Here is a 16,113-nt window from a genome sequence, read left to right as displayed (position 1 = left end):
AGACCCAAATAAATCGGATAGTAAATGAAAGAGGAGAAATCACAACAGACACTGCAGAAATTCAACATATCATGCGAGGCTTCTATGAACAACTATATGCCACCAAGCTAGAGAACCTGGAAGAAATGAATGATTTCCTAGATACCTACCAACTTCCAAAACTAAGTAAAGAGGAAGTGGATAACATGAACAGCCCCATCACAGCTAATGAAATTGAAACAGTTATCAAAAATCTCCCCCAAAATAAAAGTCCTGGACCAGATGGTTTTACAAATGAATTCTACAAAACTTTCAAAGAAGAACTAATACCTCTACTTTTAAAAGTCTTCCAGAAGATTGAAGACACTGGAATACTCCCTGCCAGCTTCTATGAAGCCAACATCACCCTGATACCAAAAGCAGACAGGGACACAACCAAAAAAGAAAACTACAGACCAATATCTCTGATGAACATAGATGCGAAAATATTGAACAAAATTCTAGCCAACCGGATACAGCAGTATATCAAAAAAATTGTTCATCATGACCAAGTGGGGTTTATCCCAGGCATTCAAGGTTGGTTTAATATACGTAAATCAATCAATGTGATCCACCACATCAACAAAAGCAAGACCAAAAACCACATGGTCATATCAATAGATGCAGAGAAAGCCTTTGACAAAATACAACATCCCTTTATGATCAAAACACTACAAAATATGGGAATAGATGGAAAATTCCTGAAGATAGTGGAGTCTATATATAGCAAACCTACAGCCAACATCATACTCAATGGTGAAAAACTGGAAGCATTTCCCCTCAGATCAGGTACTAGACAGGGCTGCCCACTATCACCATTACTATTCAACATAGTGCTGGAAGTTCTTGCCATAGCAATCAGGCAGGAGCAAGGAATTAAAGGCATACAGATTGGAAGAGAAGAAGTCAAACTCTCCTTATTTGCAGATGACATGATAGTATACACAGAAAAACCTAAGGAATCCAGCAAGAAGCTTTTGGAAATCATCAGGCAATACAGTAAGGTGTCAGGCTATAAAATTAACATTCAAAAGTCAGTGGCATTCCTCTATGCAAACACTAAGTTAGAAGAAATTGAAATCCAGAAATCAGTTCCTTTTTCTATAGCAACAAAAACAATAAAATATCTAGGAATAAACCTAACCAAAGAAGTGAAAGACTTGTATACTGAAAATTATGAGTCACTACTCAAAGAAATTGAAAAAGACACAAAGAAGTGGAAAGATATTCCATGTTCATGGGTTGGAAGAATTAACATCATCAAAATGAATATATTACCCAGAGCCATCTACAAATTTAATGCTATCCCCATCAAGATCCCAAGCACATTTTTTAGGAGAATAGAAAAAATGCTACAAATGTTTATCTGGAACCAGAAAAGACCTAGAATTGCCAAAACAATCTTGAGAAAAAAAAACAGAACCGGAGGCATCACACTGCCAGATCTCAAACTGTATTATAGGGCCATTGTCATCAAAACTACTTGGTACTGGAACATGAACAGACACACTGACCAGTGGAATAGAATTGAGAGCCCAGAAATGAGGCCCCACACGTATGGACATCTAATCTTTGACAAAGGGGCTCAGACTATTATATGGGGGAAGCAGAGTCTCTTCAACAAATGGTGTTGGAAACAATGAGTTGAAACATGCAGAAGAATGAAACTGAATCACTGTATTTCACCAAATACAAAAGTAAATTCCAAGTGGATCAAGGTCTTGGATGTTAGACCACAAACTATCAGATACTTAGAGGAAAATATTGGCAGAACTTTTTTCCGCATAAATTTTAAAGACATTTTCAATGAAACGAATCCAATTACAAGGAACACTAAGGCAAGTATAAACCTATGGGACTACATCAAATTAAAAAGCTTCTTCACAGCAAAAGAAACCACTACCCAAATCAAGAGACCCCTCACAGAATGGGAGAAGATCTTTACATGCCATACATCAGATAAGAGTTTAATAACCAACATATATAAAGAGCTTGCCAGACTCAACAACAAGACAACAAATAACCCCATCCAAAAATGGGGGGAGGACTTGCACAGAATATTCACCACAGAAGAGATCCAAAAGGCTGAGAAACACATGAAAAAATGCTCCAAGTCTCTGATTGTCAGAGAAATGCAAATCAAGACAACAATGAGATATCACTTCACTCCTGTGAGAATGTCACACATCAGAAAAGGTAACAGCAGCAAATGCTGGAGAGGGTGTGGGGTCAAAGGAACCCTCCTGCACTGCTGGTGGGAATGTCAATTGGTCCAACCTCTCTGGAGAACAGTCTGGAGAACTCTCAGAAGGCTAGAAATGGACCTACCCTATGACCCTGCAATTCCCCTCCTGGGGATATATCCTAAGGAACCCAACACATCCATCCAAAAAGATCTGTGTACACATATGTTCTTGGCAGCACAATTTGTAATAACCAAAACCTGGAAGCAACCCAGGTGTCCAACAACAGATGAGTGGCTGAGCATGTTGTGGTATATATACACAATGGAATACTACTCAGCTGTAAAAAATGGTGACTTCACCGTTTTCAGCCGATCTTGGATGGACCTTGAAAAAATCATGTTGAGTGAAATAAGTCAGAAACAGAAGGATGAATACGGGATGATCTCACTCTCAGGCCGAAGTTGAAAAACAAGATTAGAAAAGAAAACACAAGTCGAACCTGAAATGGAATTGGAGTATTACACCAAAGTAAAAGACTCTGGGGTGGGTGGGTGGGTGGGGAGAATAGAGATCCATGAAAAATGACGAATGAAATAGTGGGGGTTGTATTGTTAAATGGGAATCTGGGGAATGTTATGCATGTAAAAAAAAAAAAAAAAGAAGTAGAAACGCAAAGCAGAAATTGACTGAGTTTGGAGTATGGCACCAAACTAAGAAAGCAGAAGTACACTAGAGTTTGCAGTGAGTACCTCCCTAATACTTCCTCTCCACTTTTCCAAGCTTTGGGTCCATGATTGCTCAACAATTTGTTTGGCTTCGTATGTTAACTCTCTTTTCAGTCACCAGGTTCCAGGTGTCATCAGAATGCCGGCCAAACTTCCCTGGATTGAAGACCCCACCAATGTGTCCTGGAGCTCAGCTTCCCCAGAGACCCACCCTACTAGGGAAAGAGAGAGGCAGACTGGGAGTATGGACCGACCAGTCAACGCCCATGTTCAGCGGGGAAGCAATTACAGAAGCCAGACCTTCTACCTTCTGCAACCCACAATGACCCTGGGTCCATGCTCCCAGAGGGATAGAGAGTGGGAAAGCTATGGGGGGGGGGGGGTGGGGGGGGGTGGGATATGGAGATTGGGTGGTGGGAATTGTGTGGAGTTGTACCCCTCCTACCCTATGGTTTTGTTAATTAATCCTTTCTTAAATAAAAAATAATTTAAAAAATAAAATAAATAAATTTAAAAAAAAAAAAAAAAAAAAAAAAACGACCACCAGGAGCAGCACATTCATAGTGTGGGCACTGAGCCCTAGCAGCAACTCAGGTGGTAATTTAAAAAATATAATCAAAGGGAGCCAGGTGATAGCACAATGGGTTAAGTTCACATGGTGAAAAGCACAAGGACGGACATAAGGATCCCGGTTCAAGGCCCCGGCTCCCCACCTGCAGGGGAGTCACTCCACAGGCAGTAAAGCAGGTCTGCAGGTGTCTATCTTTCTCTCCCCCTCTCTGTCTTCCTCTCCTCTCTCCATTTCTCTCTGTCCTATCCAACAACAATGACAAAAAAAAAAAAAAAAAAAAAACCTAGGGGAGTTGGGCTGTAGCGCAACGGGTTAAGCACAGGTGGCGCAAAGCACAAGGACCGGCATAAGGATCCCGGTTCGAACCCCGGCTCCCCACTGCAGGGGAGTCGCTTCACAGGCGGTGAAGCAGGTCTGCAGGTGTCTATCTTTCTCTCCTCCTCTCTGTCTTCCCCTCCTCTCCATTTCTCTCTGTCCTAAAAAAAAAAAAAAAAAAAAGAATTTAAAAAAAAAAAAAAAAAACCTAATCTCTGGTGGTGGGAACGGAAAGGAATTATTCCTCTATTTTCTTACAATTGTGTAAATCAATAATAAATATATACATATATATGAAATATCTCGTAGGCTAAGCTATGAGATAGTGATAACCAGAATAATAGGCTATTTCTATTATTTTTTAAAATAAATCTTGCTGGGAGTCGAGTGGTAGCGCAACAGCTTAAGCGCAGGTGGTGCAAAGTGCAAGGACGAGCTTAAGGATCCCAGTTCGAGTCCCCGGCTCCCCACTTGCAGGGGAGTCACTTCACAGGAGGTGAAGCAGGTCTGCAGGTGTCTATCTTTCTCTCCCCCTCTCTGTCTTCCCCTCCTCTCTCCATTTCTCTGTCCTATCTAACAACAATGGCATTAATAACAACAATAATAATAACTAACAATAAAACAAGGGCAACAAAAGAGAATAAATAAATATTAAAAATTAAAAAATAAATCTTGCTAACTTTCAGTGATACATAACTATAACAATAAACTCATAGTTTTAAAAATAAAAAAAGTGTATGTTTCTACCTGGAAATTCTCTCACAACAGGCAGTAGCTCTCATGTAAGTTGACTATTGTGAGACCTCATCCATCATCTTTTAAGATTTAATTAGTAAATTTTCCTTTGCATCTCATTTTTATGAAAAAAAAAAAAAAGTCCTTTAGGGGACTGGGTAGTGATGCACCTGGTTAATCGCACATCATATGAAACCCAAGAACCCATGCAAGGATCTGGATTGGAGCCCCTGCCTCCCCACTTGTAGGGGGGTCACTTTACAAGTGGTGAAGCAGGTGTTCAGGTGTCTTTCTTTCTCTCCCTCTCTACCTCCTCTTCCCCTCTCAATTTCTCTCTATCTTATCCAATAAAGTAGAAAAAATGGCCGCCAGAAGCAGTGAATTTGTAGTGCAGGCACTGAGCTCCAGCAATAACCCTGGAGGCAAAAGGAAAAAAAAAAAAATATATATATATATATATATATATATATATATATATATATATATATTCCTTTAGACTTCAGTTGGGAAAAGGCTAACAAATAAAACTTCAAATTGATTTAAAAACAAAAATGGGGGGTGAGAGAGGATATGCAGAAAGATCTGGCTACATCATCTAATTTCTTAATCTGCACAACAGAAGCAATAGGCAAATCTAAAAGTCAAGGAGATTGTGAATGTACAGTGAAAGGAAGGAATGTGGAAAGCTTCTTGCTGAAAGAGGTAATACTTGCCCTGCAGATTACAGCCTTATGGAACTTGTCAGTCAACTGAATGAATATAGAACATCACAGATTTGTAAGTTTCCACACAAGATAGGACTTATGGGCTTGGCAGGGGTACACCTGGTTGAGCACACATATCACCATGCACAAGGACCCTGGTTCAAGCCACTGGTCCCCACCTGCAGGATGAAAGTTGTACAAGTGGTGAAGCAGGGCTGCAGGTGTCTCTCTTTCTCATCACTTTCTATATCCCTCTCCTTACTTAATTTCTGACTGGCCTTGCAAATAAAAAAAAATTAAGAAATGGGAACTGGGTAGTGGCACACGTTCCAATGCTCGGGGACCCAGTTTCAAGTGGTGAAGCAGTGCTGCAAGTGTCTCCCTCTCTACCTCCCCCTTCCTTTCAATTTCTGGCTGTCTCTATCCAATAAACAAATAAAGATAATAAAAATCTTTTAAAATGTATAAAAAATAATTTAAAAATAAATGAATTAAATATTTTTAAAAAACAAAAACGTAAGACAGGACTATTATGAAGCCGTTGTAAGCATGAATTCTTGGGAATAGAATGCACATGCCATGAATGTCTTTAAGCAAAAAGTAAAGACCACGATTCACTCAGGTGCTGGCGATGCAGCAGTGAACATGACACCAGGTACCTGAGATCAGTCATGATGTGGAGACTTACTGAAAATGTGACCTTATTTTAGTTAAGCTCACAGGCTCTCTTTGTTCAAAGCCCACATTGCAAGTCCCTTCAGCTTCAAGCCATGACCTATTTATTTAATTCAACAGCAACTGATATTGAAGAACTGCAAAGGCTGGCCGGCAATTAACATTTCCTGAAAAATTTTAATGTCACTTCTTCCCATATGTGAGTGTGAAAAAAAAAAAATCACTAATGGATGTACTTTAAAAGTCAAATAGTAATGCTGGAGATTTAAGAGTGCACTTTAAATAAAACCTTATGAGTTAACTGTGCTCTGACTGAAAGAATACAAGGATAGTAAAAAGAGAAATGCAACAGTACTGCTTATGCTGTCACTGCCAAGCTCATTCTCTAGCACTAATTTTAGTCATAAAGTCATTAGAACAAAACAGCACATTAATATGTCTGAAAATGCACTACAAAAGCACAATGAAAGTACTGTGATGTATGAAGGCTAGAAGCAGTCTGACCCAAATATCAAATATTGAGTTAAACAAAGTATCATAAAGAAAGTTCCCATAAGCTACTTCAAGGTTAACTCACTGAGCGACCATTCTCAGGCTAGACACAACACCACATACACAGATACTGCCACCAGCTGGCTGCTTCCCCAAAGCACTTCCCATGTGTTCCATCAAACAGAAAAGCCCAGTTACCTGGGGCTATCACAAGAAAAGGCTCTGCTTCTTTCCTACAGGGGACCCTGTACCTTCAATTTGCCCGAGACAGTCATGGTCTTCAAGTGTTGTTCTCACATAATTATGAATAGTGTTCCCTTTTGTAACGGCGCTGGTTTGGATCACTGATCACGCTGCCTTTTTTAGAGGCCACAGAATAACACACACAAATGCACAAACACATACACCACACATAAAACTAAAACCAAGAAGGGTGAGATAGCTCAGCTGCTCAGGTGTCTGCCTTGCCATGCACTTGGCCCAGGTTTGAACCTCTAGTTTACCATATAGGAGTACAATATTGGGCAAAGATTGGGTGTTGTGATGTTTTCCCTCTAACTCTTTTTCTGTCTGTCTGGATCTCTCTATTCTTCTGAAAAAAATGGCCAGGGCATTTTTAGCAGTGTGAAACACCAAAAAAAAAAAAAAAAAAAAAAAAAAGCTTAAATTATAAGAAGCTTTCCTTTACTAGTATCTCATATTTTCTTTCTTAATTTTTACTATATTTTATTTACTTTTATTTTTAATAATGATACAGATATAAACTTGGAGAGAGATGGAGAGAAAGAGAGAGACAGAGAGGAAGAGATGAAGAGAGACACCTGCAACCTGTTCTACTATTTGTAAAGATCCTCCCTGAAGATGGGAGTTGGGTACTTAAACCCTGGTCCTTGTACCTGGTAACTTCTGTGCTTTACTGGTTGCACTATCACTTGGCCCCTCATTCCATGATTTCTTTCTCTTTTTTTTTATCTTTACTTATTTGTTGGATAGACAGCCAGAAATTGAGAGAAAGGGGGTGGCAGAGAGACAGACAGACAGACACCTGCAGTCCTGCTTTACCACTCTCAAAGCTTTCCCCCTGAAGGTGGGGACTGAGGGCTCGAACCCTGGTCCTTGCACACTGTAACATGTGCACTCAACCAGGAGCACCACCAAAAGCCAGGTGGTAGCACACCTGGATGAATGCACGTTATAATATGCAAGAACCTGGGGTCAGGTCCCACTCCCAACTTCATGGGAAAGTTTCATAAACAGTGAAGCAGTGCTACATGTATCTCTATCTTCCCCTCCCCTCTAGATTTCTCTCTGTCTCTGTTTAATAAATAAATAGATAAATACATAAATATATAACATTTCTTGGGATTTATCCTTAGGAGAGAAATTGCCACATCATAGGGTAGGTCCGTTTCTAGCCTTCTGAGAGTTCTCCAGACTGCTCTCCATAGGAGTGGACCAATTTACATTCCTACCAGCAGTGCAAAAAGATTCGTTAACCCCTACAGCCTCTACAACCTCTGCTGTTCCTGTTTTTTTTCTTTTTTCTTTTTCCCCCTCATTTGTGATTAGTAGAGGGCTATGAGACTGAAGGGTGCAGAGTATAGTTCCACATCACACCTACCACCAAATTCTGTGTCCACATCCTTCCACCTCCCGAAGATAACCACCAATGTTCTTACAAAGTCTTAGAAACAATTTGCTTGCCTGTGTTTTTGTTTGCAAGTTCATGTGTATCAGGTCTCGAGATTCCACCTATGAGTGAAACCATCTTTCATCCCTTTACATATTTTCTAAAATGCCTCTCCTCTGCTAAGCTCAACTAAATCAAACAGCCATGTTATGCTGCCACTGCCTTGTTACTCTGCACTGTATCCAAAGACACCAAGCTTGAGATGTCAACTTTCCAATTCCAATAATCAGGTGAGAGCTTTCCTAATACATGAGACTACCTACTTCCATTTCAGATGGTGTACTCTCTGACAAAGTTACAGACCCTAGATACAGACTAGATCCTAGGGTACTAAGTACATGTATTCCATATCCATAAATTAGGGGTAACTGACTATATAGCTCAAAATAAAAGTGCTTAATAGTCCTCTGTGACAAGACTTAGACCTAATAAGCTCAGAGAGCAAGTAGAAAGGGAAGTAACTATCATTTGTCTAATCAGATATTTCCTACTTAGGCCTAGACACCCTCCTCTCCTACCCCCTACTTCCCTTTCTTCAATCACTGTATCTACTCAACTAACTACAAAATATAAGTATGTATATATGTGTGTGTGTATCTTTCTTTTGTAGATATATATATATATATATCCTAATCTCTTCTGACAGCATCAGCAGTATTGTAACCCCTTGATAATCTTTAGAAGAAACACTATATACAATTGTCCAAGAGAAATACGAACAAAAAATATTTATCAACTTAAGGACAATTACTATCCCTATGACAACTAAAATCTTAAGTGCATTTCCTCCCTAATTTGAGACCAGACCCCATAAACATAATGCTAGTTTGGGTACAACAAATGACACTCAGCACTTTAACATCTGGGAGGAAGACTAAGCTCATCAGATAAAGAAGGGACTACAAAAGATGGATGAGGGCAAGACACTGACTCATTGATGGCCTTTTTGGTCAATACAAGGTCATTCCATCATCTAGGGTCATAGTCAGGGAATTCTTGGATTCACCCATAAAAAGTATGGGCATAGTTTTCCCAGGTGGCTGCTGAAGATGGTGGAGGGGCAGGTCTTGATACTCGATGGCTAAAGCTATCTCCTGGGCCGCCTGGTGGCCATCGTGGCTAAACAAGTGCTGCTGGGCCGACAAGTGGTTGTAGTGTGCTGTGAGGGTATCAACATTTCTGGCAATTTCTATAAGAATAAAATGAAGTTCCTGGCCTTTCTCTGCAAGTAGATGAACACCAACCTTTCTGGTGGCCCCTACCACTTCTGAAACCCCAGTCGCATCTTCTGAAGGACCTTGTGAGGCATGCTGCCTCACAAAACCAAGCGGGGCCAAGCTGCCCTGGACCGTCTGAAGGTGTCTAATGACATCCTACCTCCATATGACAAGAAAAAGTGGGTGTTGGTTCCGGCTGTCCTCAAGGTTGTGCGTCTGAAACCAACAAGAAAGTCTGTCTGTCTGGGGAACTTGGCTCACGAAGCGGACTGGAAGTACCAGGTAGTGACAGCCACCCTGGAGGAGAAGCTCAAGAAGAAGGCCAAGATGCATTACTGCAAAAAGAAGCAGCTCATGAGGCTATGGAAACAGGCTGAAAAGAATTCTGAGAAGAAAATCTTCAAGTTCACAGAGGTCCTTAAGACCCATGGCCTCCTGGTCTGAGTCCAATAAACTTGACTGTTTCCTCAAAAAAAAAAATTATGGGCACAGACCCCCTAAGAGATCCCTCTCTCCACCATAATGGTCACGTCCATCAGGAACATCATCATATGAGACCATCTTGTGTGCCTCTACCAGACCTTGTCCTCACTATAAGTAGCAATGGTAGGTACTACCCTAGTCTCTGAAGGGAAACTGGGTCATCCTACTCTGCCACTCCAGGAAAACTGGTACTGAAATGAGTGCATCCTTGAATGTTCCCAGCTGTGACCATAAACTACAAACTCAGCATGACAAAGACTCTGAGGTTATATAGGCTTCTGTACGAAATATGAATATATATGGGCCCTGAGTCAGATTGATGGGTAGACAGTTACTTGTATTTATATACTTTCTTCAAGTCTGGGAGCTACTCTCTTCTCTAATCCAGATTTATAGTGCTCTTGTCAAGACTGATATCATCTTCCCAGACAATACTTTTAGTTCACCTTCATGCAAGCTAAGCAAAAGCTACTAAAGTCATGGGTTCCTACAAACATACCTAAAAGAAACTTCCTTGCTTCTTTCCACCTATTTTTATTGTGCTCTATTCCTACTTTCTGGTTCCTATTTATTAATCATTTTGTATTGCCTTATATCTATTGCCTTTCTGACACCAAGCTGCAGATGCTACTATAATTCCATCCTGAACTCACTGGATCCATTCCATTAATATTCAGGTCAGATCTCTCTGATTTCATTGTACAAAGAAAATTTTAAAATATTGAACAGATGGTTATCAACCCTTAGGAATAATTGGAGTTTATACAGAAGATGATTGCTATTCATTCAACTTGACATAAAATCAAGTATTTAGAATTAAAATACAATACCATATAATATTAAGGATATTTACTATAATGTACAATTCAAAAAAGTTCCTAAGAAGATAATAAATAAGACCACAGTGAGGTGACCAGTAAAAATGATTATGCTTTCAGATCTAGAATTTAATGTCAGTTTTAAAGTAAATGCATTGCAGAATAGCTTAGTAAAATATTTATCCTTTAAAAAAACTCATATCAATATCAATTATTTTCTAAAGGAAAAGGTGGCAATAAACCTCATTTTACTAAGAAAACCCAAGTATTATATTTTACTATTATAATATGGTGCCTCCCACTAGAACCATTATAAGGACTTTGTTTATTATTGCCCAAGAGGAAAAAAATGACTCCAAAATGAAATAAAAGGTGTTTATTCACTATTGTTTATTATCTTTCCTTTTAAGAAGAAACTAGCCATTGAGTCAAAAGAATATGAAATTAATTTAAAATATAAATTAGCATAATAAATGCATACATACAATATTGCAGTTTTGATTAAAATTATAATATCTTCAAAGTCCAACAATACCGGAAGTTTAAAACTCCAGAGAAGACTGAATTTGGATGATTGGGAATGACATTTTTGTGTGAATTTTAGCTCCAAAAGCTCAACCAGGTTCTCATATTAAACACTCCCTGTTGCTTCTGACAGAAAGAAAACAAAATGAACTAAACAGACCTGACCTTAGAAGAAGCTATTTTAGCTAAAACCTGGAAGCAACCCAGGTGCCCAACAACAGGTGAGTGGCTGAGAAAGCTGTGGTATATATACACAATGGAATACTATGCAGCTATCAAGAACAATGAACCCGTCTTCTCTGACCCATCTTGGACAGAGCTAGAAGGAATTATGTTAAGTGAGCTAAGTCAGAAAGATAAAGATGAGTATGGGATGATCCTACTCATCAACAGAAGTTGAGGAAAAAGATCGGAAAGGGAAACTAAAAGCAGGACCTGACCAAATTGTAAGTAGAGCACCAAAGTAAAAACCCTGTGGTGAGGGGTAGACATGCAGCTTCCTGGGAGAGTGGGGGGTGGGAGTGGGTGGGAGTGGGTGGGAGGGATGGGTCACAGTCTTTTGGTGGTGGGAATGGTGTTTATATACACTCCTAGTAAAATGTAGTCATATAAATCACTAGTTAATTAATACGAGAGGGGGAAAATTAACTGTATGTCTCGAAGTTTTTCAAAACACAAACTGAATCTTTTCAATATATAGACTGTGTAATTGATATGCAGACTCTCTCAAAAGCCTAGACCAAGTAGATCAGAAGCAACCAATAGCACAGCTATATACAAGATACTGGGTACTGTACAGCAAACCCTAACAAAAGGACTTTTCAAAGTTAACCCAATTAACAAATAATGTGATGATAACATTAACTATCAATTGTCTTTTGGAACCCTAAGACAGCAGGAACCTCACATCTCCACTATAGAGCCTCTACTTCCCCCAGTCCTGGAACCCTTGGATAGGGCCCAATTTCCCGCATGCCTCTCCCAATCCATATCAAATAATATTGCATCTGCCGATCACAACTAAACAACACAACGATTGCCACTTCAACATGCTTCACTTCATACTGTGTCCAGAGACTTCACGTGTGGAATGACAACCCTTCAACTTCATTACTCGGGTGAGACCTTTCCTTTCATAGTATACTCTAATTCCATCTCAGGTGGTTCACTTTCTAACAAAGTCCCAAAACCTAGATATACACCAGTTTCTGTGAGAGAGAGCATATGTTCACACGTATCCATAAACTACTGCAAAATATATACCTGAAAGCAGAAGTACACTAGAGTTTGCAGTTGAGTATCCCCCTAACACTTCCTCTCCACTATTCCAAGCTTTGGGTCCATGATTGCTCAACAATTTGTTTGGCTTCGTATGTTAACTCTCTTTTCAGTCACCAGGTTCCAGATGTCATCAGGATGCCGGCCAGGCTTCCCTAGACTGAAGACCCCACCAATGTGTCCTGGAGCTCAGCTTCCCCAGAGACCCACCCTACTAGGGAAATAGAGAGGCAGACTGGGAGTATGGACTGACCAATCAACGCCCATGTTCAGCGGGGAAGCAATTACAGAAGCCAGACCTTCTACCTTCTGCAACCCTCAATGACCCTGGGTCCATGCTCCCAGAGGGCTAGAGAATGGGAAAGCTATCAGGGGAGGGGGTGGGATATGGAGATTGGGTGGTGGGAATTGTGTGGAATTGTACCCCTCCTACCCTATGGTTTTGTTAATTAATACTTTCTTAAATAAAAAATTTAAAAAAAGGGAAAAAAAAAAGAAGAAGCTATTTTGGCCAGAAAGATAGCTCACCTGGAAGAGTGACTCACTGGGCATGTGCTCAACATAGGTTCAAGGACAGTTCCTACCACACTCAGCGGAGTTTTATATTGTAGTTTCATTCCCTCTCTCCAGTATGTCTTCCTGTGTCTATCTGAAAAAAATAAGCTCCAAGTGGTAAATCCCCTATGAAGACAAAATATAAACAAGCAGAAGATCTCCACCCAAAAAATATTCTATGTAGGTAGATGACTGCTCAGGTTTGTAAAAAAAAAAAAAAAAAAAAAAAAATGATGAAGACTTTTTCAAACAACAGCTAAAGGAATTCATTACCAGGCCAATAAGATAGCCCATCTGAGAAGGTACCTCCTTTGCTATGACTGTGATCCAGGTTGGGACCCAGTCCCCACAAAACTGGGAAAAGTTTTGGAACTGTGATACCTTCCCCGTTCTCCCTCTGGCTCTCTGTTGCTTTTTATCTGTGAAAGTGAGCCTGGAGCAGGGAAGCCCAAGTGATGACAACAACAAAGAATCCACCATAATAAATTTGCCCTACAAAAAATGTTTCTATACTGTATGGAAAGGCCTTAAACAAATAAAAATGGAATTTACTTATGATCAAACAATATCATTTTTTATATTTATTTATTCCCTTTTGTTGCCCTTGTTTTGTTGTTGTAGTTATTATTGTTGTCATTGTTGTTGGATAGGACAGAGAAATGGAGAGAGGAGGGGAAGACAGAGAGGGGGACAGAAAGATTAACACCTGCAGACCTGCTTCACCACTCATGAAGTGACTCCCCTGCAGGTGGGGAGCTGGAGACTCCAACCCAGATCTTTACACCAAGTAATATCACTCTTAGTCATTCATCCAGTGGCTACTCAAGCACTAATTAGAAGGGACATGTGCACCCCTATGTTCCTTCATAGCTGCATTATTCACAATAGCCATAGAGTGGAAGAAGACTAAATGCCCATAAACAGATGACTGGATAAAGAAGTTATGGAATATATATTTCAGAGAATACTACTCTGCAATCATAAAAGATGGCACTGTGTCCTTTGGGACAAAATGGACAGAACTGAAGGTGATTCTTGCTTAGCAAAATAAGGAAAGAGATGAGAAAAAACTACCAGGTGATCTCATTCATATGTGAAATATAGAGAACTGATACAGTTCTCTATATTACAGTGGTGTGGAACTACACACTGTAATCTTACAATCTTGTAATCTATTAATCACAAATAAAATAATAAGTAATAACAATAACAGCTGCAACAAGTGCAACAAGGGCAACAAAATGGTAAAAATAGCCTCCAGGAGCTGTGGATTCATAGTGCAGGCACTGAGCCCCAACAATAACCCTGGAGGCAAAAAAATAAAAAATAAATAAATAAACTTTGTACTATTACAAAAGGAAAATACTAAATGATCTCACCTATAATAGGGAAATAAATAAATAAATAAATAAATAAATAAATAAATAAATAAATGAAACAAGGCAAATGAAGACAAACCTTTAGACACAGTCTACCAAACATAGTCATTACCAAGGCAGAGAGGATCCAATGGATCTGAGAAAAGGGATACTGAGGCTTTGGGTGTCATGTTGCAACATACTTTGAAAAGATATGCAATTGTACTTACAAAACATATAATCTTATGAAACAATGTTACTCAAAAACAAAATAAACATTTTTATTGTACAACATAGAAATGGAAATGACATTAGTAGCAAATAGGAACATGTTAATTATAGTCTCTATACTTTTTAACCTTTAACATTATCTCAGGATAATATATATTTCAAATTATTTGTTTAATAATGATAAAATTGAGGTGAAAGAGGAGGAATTATCCATCAATGTTCATACAGAAAATTTAAAGTAGAGTTTGGGGACTTTTGATATACTTTAATATGAGTCTAGCTATTGTCATTTCTGTTAAGAATAAGGACCCTTTCAACAACTGCCTAATAATTTCCTTTTTGGCACGATAATTTTCTAAGACTAATTTAAACTATAATGAAAAAGAGAAGAATTCAGCAAACATGATCAGTATCAAAAAGAGTCATTGTACTTCAGTGGCAGCAGATTCAGTCCTGAAAATAAAAAAAGCGATCTCATTTTATGATATCACACCTACATAAATCAGTACTAAAGAGTTTTTATAAGACAGCCTTTAAAATTATTTCGTACATTCTTTTCTGAAGCAGTCATTTTTATTTCTTTTATCTAGACTCTTAAGACTGGAAAAATAGAAAAAATAACCAATATAATTTAAATAGTACAGACTTTGATGTTCATTATAGAGCTCTGACCACAAAAAAAAGTCTTATTTGATAAATAATGGTTTCAAAATAAAAAATATTCAACTCCTACACATTTATTCAGCACCTATTAGGTGCATGGCCAGTGTATCAATATATTCCATCATAATCATGATAAAAATATAAATCTGAAAATATATCAAATAATGCATATTCACAGACTACAAAATGAGTAAGAATCAAGAGGCATAATAAGCTAACGTTATAATAATTTGTATTAGATGCCAGACAGTTGCACATGCTATAAAAATGGAGTTGGTAATATTTATATGTTTTTAGAAATTTCAAGTTAAGCAGACTAGTGTTGCTAGAACTGTGGGGTGGGAGAAAGGGATTTCAAGATTTATGAAGACATTTTGAAGGCATAATGGCGGCTTTATAAACATATACATATATTAAAATTTACAAAGAAGTATACTTAAATGTATTAAATATGTGGCCCACAGTGGAGAAAATGTTAGATCCTGAAGCATGAGGTCCCAAGCTTAACCGGCATCTCCTGGGGATATATTCTAAGGAATAAACCCACGTAAAGAAATTCGTGTATACCTATGTTTATAAGAGCACAATTTGTAATAAAGTAAACCCAGGTGTCCAACAATAAATAAATGATTAAGAAAGTTGTGGTATAAATAGACAATGGAGGGGGGTCAGGCGGTAGCAGCGGCTTAAGCGCACGTGTTGCAAAGCGCAAGGACCTGCATAAGGATCCTGGTTTGAGCTCCTGGCTCCCCACCTATAGGGGGGTCACTTCACAAGTGGTGAAGCAGGTCTGCAGGTGTCTTCTTTCTCTCCCCCCTCTGTCTTACCCTTCTCTCTCCATTTCTAATTTCTCTCTGTCCTATCCAACAACATC

General features: G+C 38.9%; 1 protein-coding gene and 1 pseudogene across 4 annotated transcripts in view; one reads left to right on the top strand and one right to left on the bottom strand.

The window, feature by feature from the left end:
* Nucleotides 1-16,113, bottom strand: part of TMEM117 (transmembrane protein 117) — a 581,240-nt gene that overhangs the window by 458,626 nt on the left and 106,501 nt on the right. The window lies entirely within an intron of this gene.
* LOC103114913 (large ribosomal subunit protein uL13-like) lies at nt 9,161-9,808 on the top strand (annotated as a pseudogene).

Source organism: Erinaceus europaeus, chromosome 5 (assembly GCF_950295315.1).
Source record: "Erinaceus europaeus chromosome 5, mEriEur2.1, whole genome shotgun sequence".
In the NCBI taxonomy this organism is placed as follows: Eukaryota; Metazoa; Chordata; class Mammalia; order Eulipotyphla; family Erinaceidae; genus Erinaceus; species Erinaceus europaeus.
This window is presented reverse-complemented; position numbering and strand designations above follow the sequence as displayed.